Consider the following 7,376-nt stretch of genomic DNA (forward strand, 5'->3'; position numbering starts at 1 on the left):
TAAGAACTTCTTAGTGCTGTCCAAGGAAACCCTTCTTCTTCAACCCCATGCCTTAGAAGAAGTGAAAATCTGGTTGGTGACCATTAGCCAGCTTTATTTTATTTACTAAGGTAAGATTTACAGCTTCAAGTAAGACTAAACTCATGCACTACCCACAATTTCCTTGCAACACAGAATAAGCTTTCTAAGCTTCTTCGTAATCGCTGGACTTTCCAGGAACCATGAAAATTCCGGGGCACCCCTTGTTCCCACAACCTTAAAGAAACGGTCAAATCACCGTGAGGAGTGAGTGGGAGAAACGGCGCCTGCTGGAAAGGTGGTGTTTGGGAAATGATCTCTAAACAGCCTGAAAGGGGAGGGCTCTTTCTGTTGGTTTTGAGGCCCCTTGCTTGGCTCTCTCCCCCCAGGCTCATCTCTAGCTTGCAGTGATCCTCCAGCTGAGATACAAGTGTGAGTCACCACACTGGCCTGAGACAGTAGTTTTGTTTTTTAATTATTGTTATTGTGACACTGATTTTTGTATGTTCATGTGTGGAGGAAGCCGGAGGACAACTTGCTGGAACTGGCTGTCTCAGTCCGCTTTGTGGGTTTTGGGAACTGAACTCAGGTTATGAGTTGAACTCTGAGTTGGTGGCAAGCCCTGGGATGGTTTTGTTTGATGGTGGGTTTTGATTTATTTGTGAGTTTGTTTGTTTTTTTAATGTACTTACTGGTTTTTAGGATTCTTTTTTTTTTTTTTGGTTTTTTTGTTTTTGTTTTTGTTTTTTGTTTGTTTTTCGAGACAGGGTTTCTCTGTAGCTTTGGAGCCTGTCCTGGAACTAGCTCTGTAGACCAGGCTGGTCTTGAACTCACAGAGATCCGCCTGCCTCTGCCTCCTGAGTGCTGGGATTAAAGGCGTGCGCCACCATCGCCCGGCTTTAGGATTCTTTTAATATATTTTGGCCATATTCTTTCCCCCAACTCCTCCTAGTACCTCCCTATCTCCCTCTCCACTTCAGGGAGAAATAAGTCTGTGGAAAAGGAGGCTGAAATGTTTTAAGAGCCAAAGGTGGTAGATGACTCCAAGGCAACAGAATCTTCCAGACACAACAGGATGGGTGCTCATGTGAACTCAGAGGGACTGAAACAGAAAGCAAAGACCCTAATTCAAGCCAGAGAAAATCCCAGCACCGAGAAGGACACACAAAGCCCCACCCTACTAGGAAAGAGAAGAACAAGTTTACTCCACCTGGGTCACTGCATCAGTCAGCCAACTCCAGGGCAGGCAGTCATGTTTTTGTGTTCTTTTGTTTGCTTGGTTGGCTTGGTATTGTTTTTCTTTTCGGTTTTGTTTGTTTGCTTTGATTTTTGTTTAAGGAAGACACAATGTTGCTTTTCAGTGCACTTAGACCAGCAGATAACTCTGTGGACAGGAGTAAAAAAAAAAAAAAAGAGCAATAGTTAAAATCAGACATCTAAATAGGATTAGCTGGCTTTCAAGACCGGGGCACACCTTTGATCCTGTCACTTGGGGGGCAGAGGCAGGTGGATCTCTGTGAGTTCACGTCTCTAAATAAACAGGAATAAGGCTGGTTGGTAGCCCAGAACTGACAAGCCAGCCCTTAGGAGGTAGACACAGAATTGCTTAAGTTCAAGCCCGGTGTTATTGGTCAACCTTATCTACGTTTGTGAGCTCCAAGTCACGTCTATCTCAGTCTTAAGAGACCAAAGGAAACTAAAACAAACAAACAGGTGGGGCTGGGGTAGAGTCAGGCATGCCTGAGATTCTGGCTTTGATTCCAGCACTGAAAATAATAATACTTCATAAAAATAATAATAATACAATCACCCAGAAACAACAAAAGGCAACTATACAAGAGAAAATGAAAAGACAAAGCACCAAAAAGAAATATATTCAGTGTTATAGCTCTTAAAGAATTTGTCTAGCAGATTTTCTGACTTTTGTCAACCCCCCAATTATAAGTATATATATTTATTAATATTTATATATACCACCCCCCTCTCTGATGGATAGGACATAGTTGAACAAAGCTAATGACATACTACTGAACTGCATCCTCATCCCCATAGTATTTTTAAAGGCTTATGTTTCTTGGTTTTAATTATGAGCACACGTGACTCTTCATAGGAATTATGTATGTGCACACGGGAGCTGGTGCTCGGAGGCTGGAGGTAGCAGATCCTCTGGGAGTCCTAGTTAAAGGCAGGTGTTGTGAGCCACCTGACATGGGTGTTGGGAATCTGAACTCACCCCTGGAAGAAGAGCAAGTGATTTGAATCACTGAGCCATCTCTCTCAGTTGATATTTTAATATATTTTGGGCAATAAATACTCATTTTCAGAGTGCTGCAGCGCGCTGCCTGCTCAGTTTGGCCTCTGGGCTCTCAGGAGTGCGAAACACGAACTGGACTTTCTTCAGTGACAGAAATGCTCTTGAAGCAGACTGTCTAGAACCGCAGCTGCTGGCTGAGCTAGCGAAGCTCCTGAAGTGTCATGAGAACAGCTGAGAAGACAAAGCTAAGTGGGAACAACTCGTTTACGAGTCTCGAAGTGAACCGTGGGGGTGGCTCAGCCATAGACTTGGCTCTGTGTGTGCAAGACCGTGGGTGCAACTCTCAGCACCAAAATAAATAAATAATAAAGCAGGATATAAATCCAGCATTAGAGAAGCTTACGTGGCAGGGGTGGAGGGGTATTGTAAGTTTGTGGTCAACAGGGACTACAAATCAAGGTGTGTGAGTGTGTGTGATGCCATCTGGGGCTCCAAAGCATGGCGTGTCTGATGTGTCATAATAACTGGTGGCTGCCAGAGCTCAAAAGGAAAGAATACGAATCCATCGCTCAATCAATGCTTTCCTGTTTTTCCAGGCTTGAGATTCTCATCCCTAGAATCTGAAAAGTCATCTTCAGTATTAAACAAATACATATTCAAACCACTTCAGTTCTCATTTCAAAGACAGCAGGGCCACTGCTTCGTCTAAGATCTAGCTTCCGCTACTGTCATGTGACCATTGACGTAATATCTGGCTGGTGGGTTGCAAGCAGAAGTCATGTGTGCACCTCACAGGATGGAGCCATGAGATGCACCCTGAACTTTCTGTTGAAAAAAAAAATGAGGCAATAATGACTCATGAAACCCAAAGCGATGTCTTGGCCCCTGCAGTCAAAGCACATGCCAGGAGAGACAAGAACCCTAGGTGTTTCGTATCTGTGGAACTATCATAGCCAAGCTGGCTTAGCCATGTTGGGTGAGAGAAGAAATTCCTGCCAGCTGAAGCCACTGTTATTTTGGGCGATCACAATTCAGAGTTGAGCCCAGTTCAAACCAGCTTTCTGATTATGCTTCACTCAGGAACAATTGCTGCTCTCCTCAGGAGTGTTTTAGGACAATCTTCGTCCTAGATGGCATTATTATCCTCAGAAGAACTACGTTCAGATTAGGGTCTGGATATCTGTGCTCATCAGGTGCATTAATACAATTGGGAAGGCTGCTTTCTCCTTCCCAAGCTCCTCCGGCAGGGGCAGAATCAGGATCTGCAGCAGTGAGCCTAAAGACAAGAAAACCATCACTCACTTCCCACCCAGTGACTGGGGAGACCCCAGACTAGCTGGAACAGGAGGACAAAACCCCGAGAGGGAAAGGACTCCCTCCAGTTGTCTGCCTGTCTCTCTGCCACCTGTCTCGGCCGCCTGTCTCTCAGCTGCTGGTTCCTTCTGTCTCTCCTTCCCTCCCACTTACCCATGCTGATTGCTTTTCTCCTTAGTAATCAGAGGAACCAATGGCTCCTGCAGGTAAAGGCTGGTCCTAGGAGAGTAGGAGAAAAGACAAAACAGGCTGGTTACAAATGCAATTTCAAAACATATTTGTTCGCCATCATATTCTAAGATTTTTGTTTTGTTTTGTTTTTGCTTTAGACAGGGTCTCATGTAGCCCTGGCTAGCCAGAGCTGCTAGTTGAGCTAGCGGAGCACCTTAAGAGTCACGAGAACAACTGATAAAATAAATCTAAGTTGAAATAACTTGTGTACATGTCTAGATACAGCCTAAGTTTCACCTATGTGTTGAAAGCCAGTTTTGACAAAGCTCGTACATTCCAGGTAAAAGCATGAGGATTAGAATTACTGAGCAAAAGGAACAGAGATGTAGGAGGAATAAGAGACAGAAACACAGAACAGCATAGGGAGGGACATTCAGTGACCACTGAACCTGCCTCATTTTTCCTCCACATGCTTACGCTTACATACTTCACTCCAGAAGGGGAGGGGGAGTACAACAGACTTCATTAGCATGATATAGGAATAGATTTGAATTCTCTGAGCTTTGGTCCAGGTGGAGCGGACCCATCCCTATACCCAAAATACTAATTAACCACACCCTCAGTCAGAATCTGTTCCTTTGTAGCCACACCTGTTGTCAACAAACTTAGAGCAAAAATAAGTTCAAACCCTCTGACCTCCAGTTGAGGCAGAACAGGCTCACGACTGTGGGTCCTCCCTCACACCTATGGAGTTCACAGATACACACTTTTGGAAATTGTTTTCATTTATTCATGACTGTCAACACATTAATGTATGGCTTCTAGTGGCAGGTCTATGTGATACAACTTTATTCTCCTGGGATGTTATCGTTGGAAGCTGGAATTCACTCGTGTGGTCCAGTTGCTCCCTGGTTTCTGTAAAGGCTTGGTTCCAGACGCCTCTACAGGCACAAGACCATACAGTCCCCTTATAAAAAAAAAATGACTGTTTATGTGCGATCTATGGCACATTCTCCTGTATGCTTTAGATCATCTCTAGGTACTTTAGTACCTAATACTATAAAAGTTGCATAAATCAAGCACTAGGAACAAAAAAAATGTGCCTGTTTAACACAGGGACAATATAGTATTTTGAGTCTGAGGTTGGTTGACACTATGATGCAAACTCGAGGATCTGGGTGCTGACTGTATCTGTGCCGTGTGTAAACCAGCTGTAAAGCAATCGTATGAGAGGGAGGGCGTGCACTTCCATCCCCACGGCATCTAGTTCACTGTCTCCCAAATATCAGAACTGGGTATAACGGAGAACACTGAAAGAGAAGACAGACCACTTGCTATCAAAGATGTAGTATTAGAATATGTGTACAGTTGGGCCTGGTGATGGGAGGGCTGGGGGGATTACTGTGAATTCAAGGTGAGCCTGGCTACACTACAGAGGGGATCCAGGGTTTTGTTTTGTTTTGTTGTAAAGGCAGACACACAGAGAGAACCTCTACAGGGAACAGGTGACAAGGGCAACGGAGAAGGCAGAGAGTTGGCTTCCAGCTGAGGACCTCAGTGTGAGCATTCCACTTTGAGTGACCTCTAGTTGCTGATTAACTGCCTGTCCATCTGCCTGAGCCTCATGCTCAACCGAAGAAAATTAGAAAATTAGATTTTACAACTTCCTTTCTAGAGCACCCGAATACTGACTTAGAGTGAGCACTTGCGAAATAATAATAGTGGATGGATGGGTGGATGGGTGGGTGGATGGGTAGATGAATGGGTGGATGGATGGGTGGATGGGAGGGTAGATGGGTGGATGGAAGGGTGGATGGATGGGTAGATGGATGGGTGGATGGGTAGATGAATGGGTGGATGGATGGGTGGGTGGATGGGTGGATAGATGGGTGGATGAATGGGTGGATGGGAGGGTGGATGAATGGATGGGTGGATGGGTGGATGGGTGGATGGATGGGTACAAAGTATCACAAACCTTCTATCTCCAGTCTTCACCCTCCTTCTCTCCTGTATGGTCTTAACTAGTTCCCGTAGATAAGGCTGCTAAAATCAGTCTGAATGGAAACCTCTGTAATGAACACAGATGCTGACATGAAAGAACATCAAGGAGAGGCCATGAGGCCATTTATCAAGGAGAATTTCTGAAGGACCTAAGAAACAAACCCATGCTGAAGTTCAGATCTTCTATGACCAAATAACAGAAGTTAGGTGAGAGCTAATTTGCTCTGATCTGCAGGTACCAATGTCCCAAGCTTTATAGTCAAATGTAAAAACCTCCACAACAACAGGGTCCTCAGAGGTTCCTCCCTGGGCACAAATTTGGCTATGTGAACAAAACAGTGAGAAGACACCACTCAATGTCATCAAAAATCAACTTTCTGGTGAACTAAGACTTAGCGGTAAAGAGGTGATGCCAGGCATGATTGCTTGTGCCTGTGATTCCAGCACTCAGAGGCAGAGGTGAGAATACTGTTATGAATGTGATTCCAGGCTAAGGCTACACAGTGAGCTCCTAATCAGCCTTCCAGCTATGGAAGTATATAGTCTAATATCCTGACTCAAAAACCCAAAACCAAAACCAGTCAGAAACAATCCCATTCCTACAAACCAAGTCCACTCAACAGAGCCAAGAATCACCCTTTCTTGAGGGTATGGGTGACCTGACCCAATTATTTTCTCTGAAAGAAAGGCCCTTCTATACTAGAGGCCAAGTATAGTCAGATTATTCTTTGGATTGCCAGTTCACAAATAACGACACAGAGACTTATCATTATGAATGCGTGGCCTTAGCTTAGGCTAGTCCCACTAGCTTTTATAAGTTAAATTAACCCATATTTTTATTCATCTACATTTTACCACATGGCTTTTACCTCTCTCCCATTCTGTGTGTCCGACTCACTCTGCATCTTGATGGTGTCTCCCCTTCTTCTTCCCAGAGTCTTCTCTGTCCCTGGGAGTCCCAACTAACCCCTTCCTGCCTAGATATTGACCATTCGGCTCTTTATTAAACCAATCAGAAGGCACCTTGGCAAAAATACATCTTCACAGTGTAAACAAATACTCTGCAAACTCCAAGCCTCCAGCACACAAGGTTCTGGGGGACACTCTACTCTCACACCCCAGCATTGATGCTGGGCAGCTCATTGATGGTATCGATCCCTGAGAAACACCTAGACTCCATATCTCTGAGTGAGTAGGGAACTAAAGCACTGTGGCCAATTTAGCAAGGCCGCGCCTTGTGTGTTGCTGTCGTGTTTCTTGATTGCCTCACCCAGGAGTCCTGGTCTCTTTGGTTAATGTGGAAGGGGAAATGCGTTCTGGAGAGTCTGGTCCTGGTGACTGCTTCGGCCCAAAATGTAACATAATCCTGCTGGGTGGTGGTGGCTTGTGCCTTTAATCCCAGCACTCAGGAGGCAGAGGCAGGTGGATCTCTGTGAGTTTGAGGCCAGCCTGGTCTACAAGAGCTAGATCCAAAGCTACAGAAAAACACTGTCTCAAAAAATCATTTTAAAAAAGTAACATAATCCTCATATTCTTTTGGCCAAAGGAATTCAACATGGCAAGTGTCTGGTGTCTGTTTTTTTTTTTTTTTTTTTTTTTTTTTGGGCGTGTTCCGGAC

The 7,376-nt window shown here is 44.7% G+C and overlaps 1 long non-coding RNA gene and 1 other non-coding gene across 2 annotated transcripts; one reads left to right on the forward strand and one right to left on the reverse strand.

The window, feature by feature from the left end:
• Positions 1–1,895: 1,895 nt before the first annotated feature.
• Positions 1,896–1,953, forward strand: LOC126505145 (U7 small nuclear RNA). Its single transcript, XR_007592826.1, has one exon. It is a non-coding gene; the product is annotated as a U7 small nuclear RNA (small nuclear RNA).
• Positions 1,954–2,213: 260 nt separating this feature from the next.
• Positions 2,214–5,826, reverse strand: LOC126505117 (uncharacterized). The gene is made up of 3 exons (XR_007592818.1): positions 5,733–5,826; positions 3,740–3,805; positions 2,214–3,548 (listed from the first exon to the last, which is right to left on the reverse strand). It is a non-coding gene; the product is annotated as an uncharacterized lncRNA (long non-coding RNA).
• Positions 5,827–7,376: the final 1,550 nt, after the last annotated feature.

This window comes from Alexandromys fortis, unplaced genomic scaffold, assembly GCF_014885135.2.
Source record: "Alexandromys fortis isolate MF-2015 unplaced genomic scaffold, M_Fortis_MF-2015_v1.1 scaffold_58, whole genome shotgun sequence".
Lineage (NCBI taxonomy): Eukaryota > Metazoa > Chordata > Mammalia > Rodentia > Cricetidae > Alexandromys > Alexandromys fortis.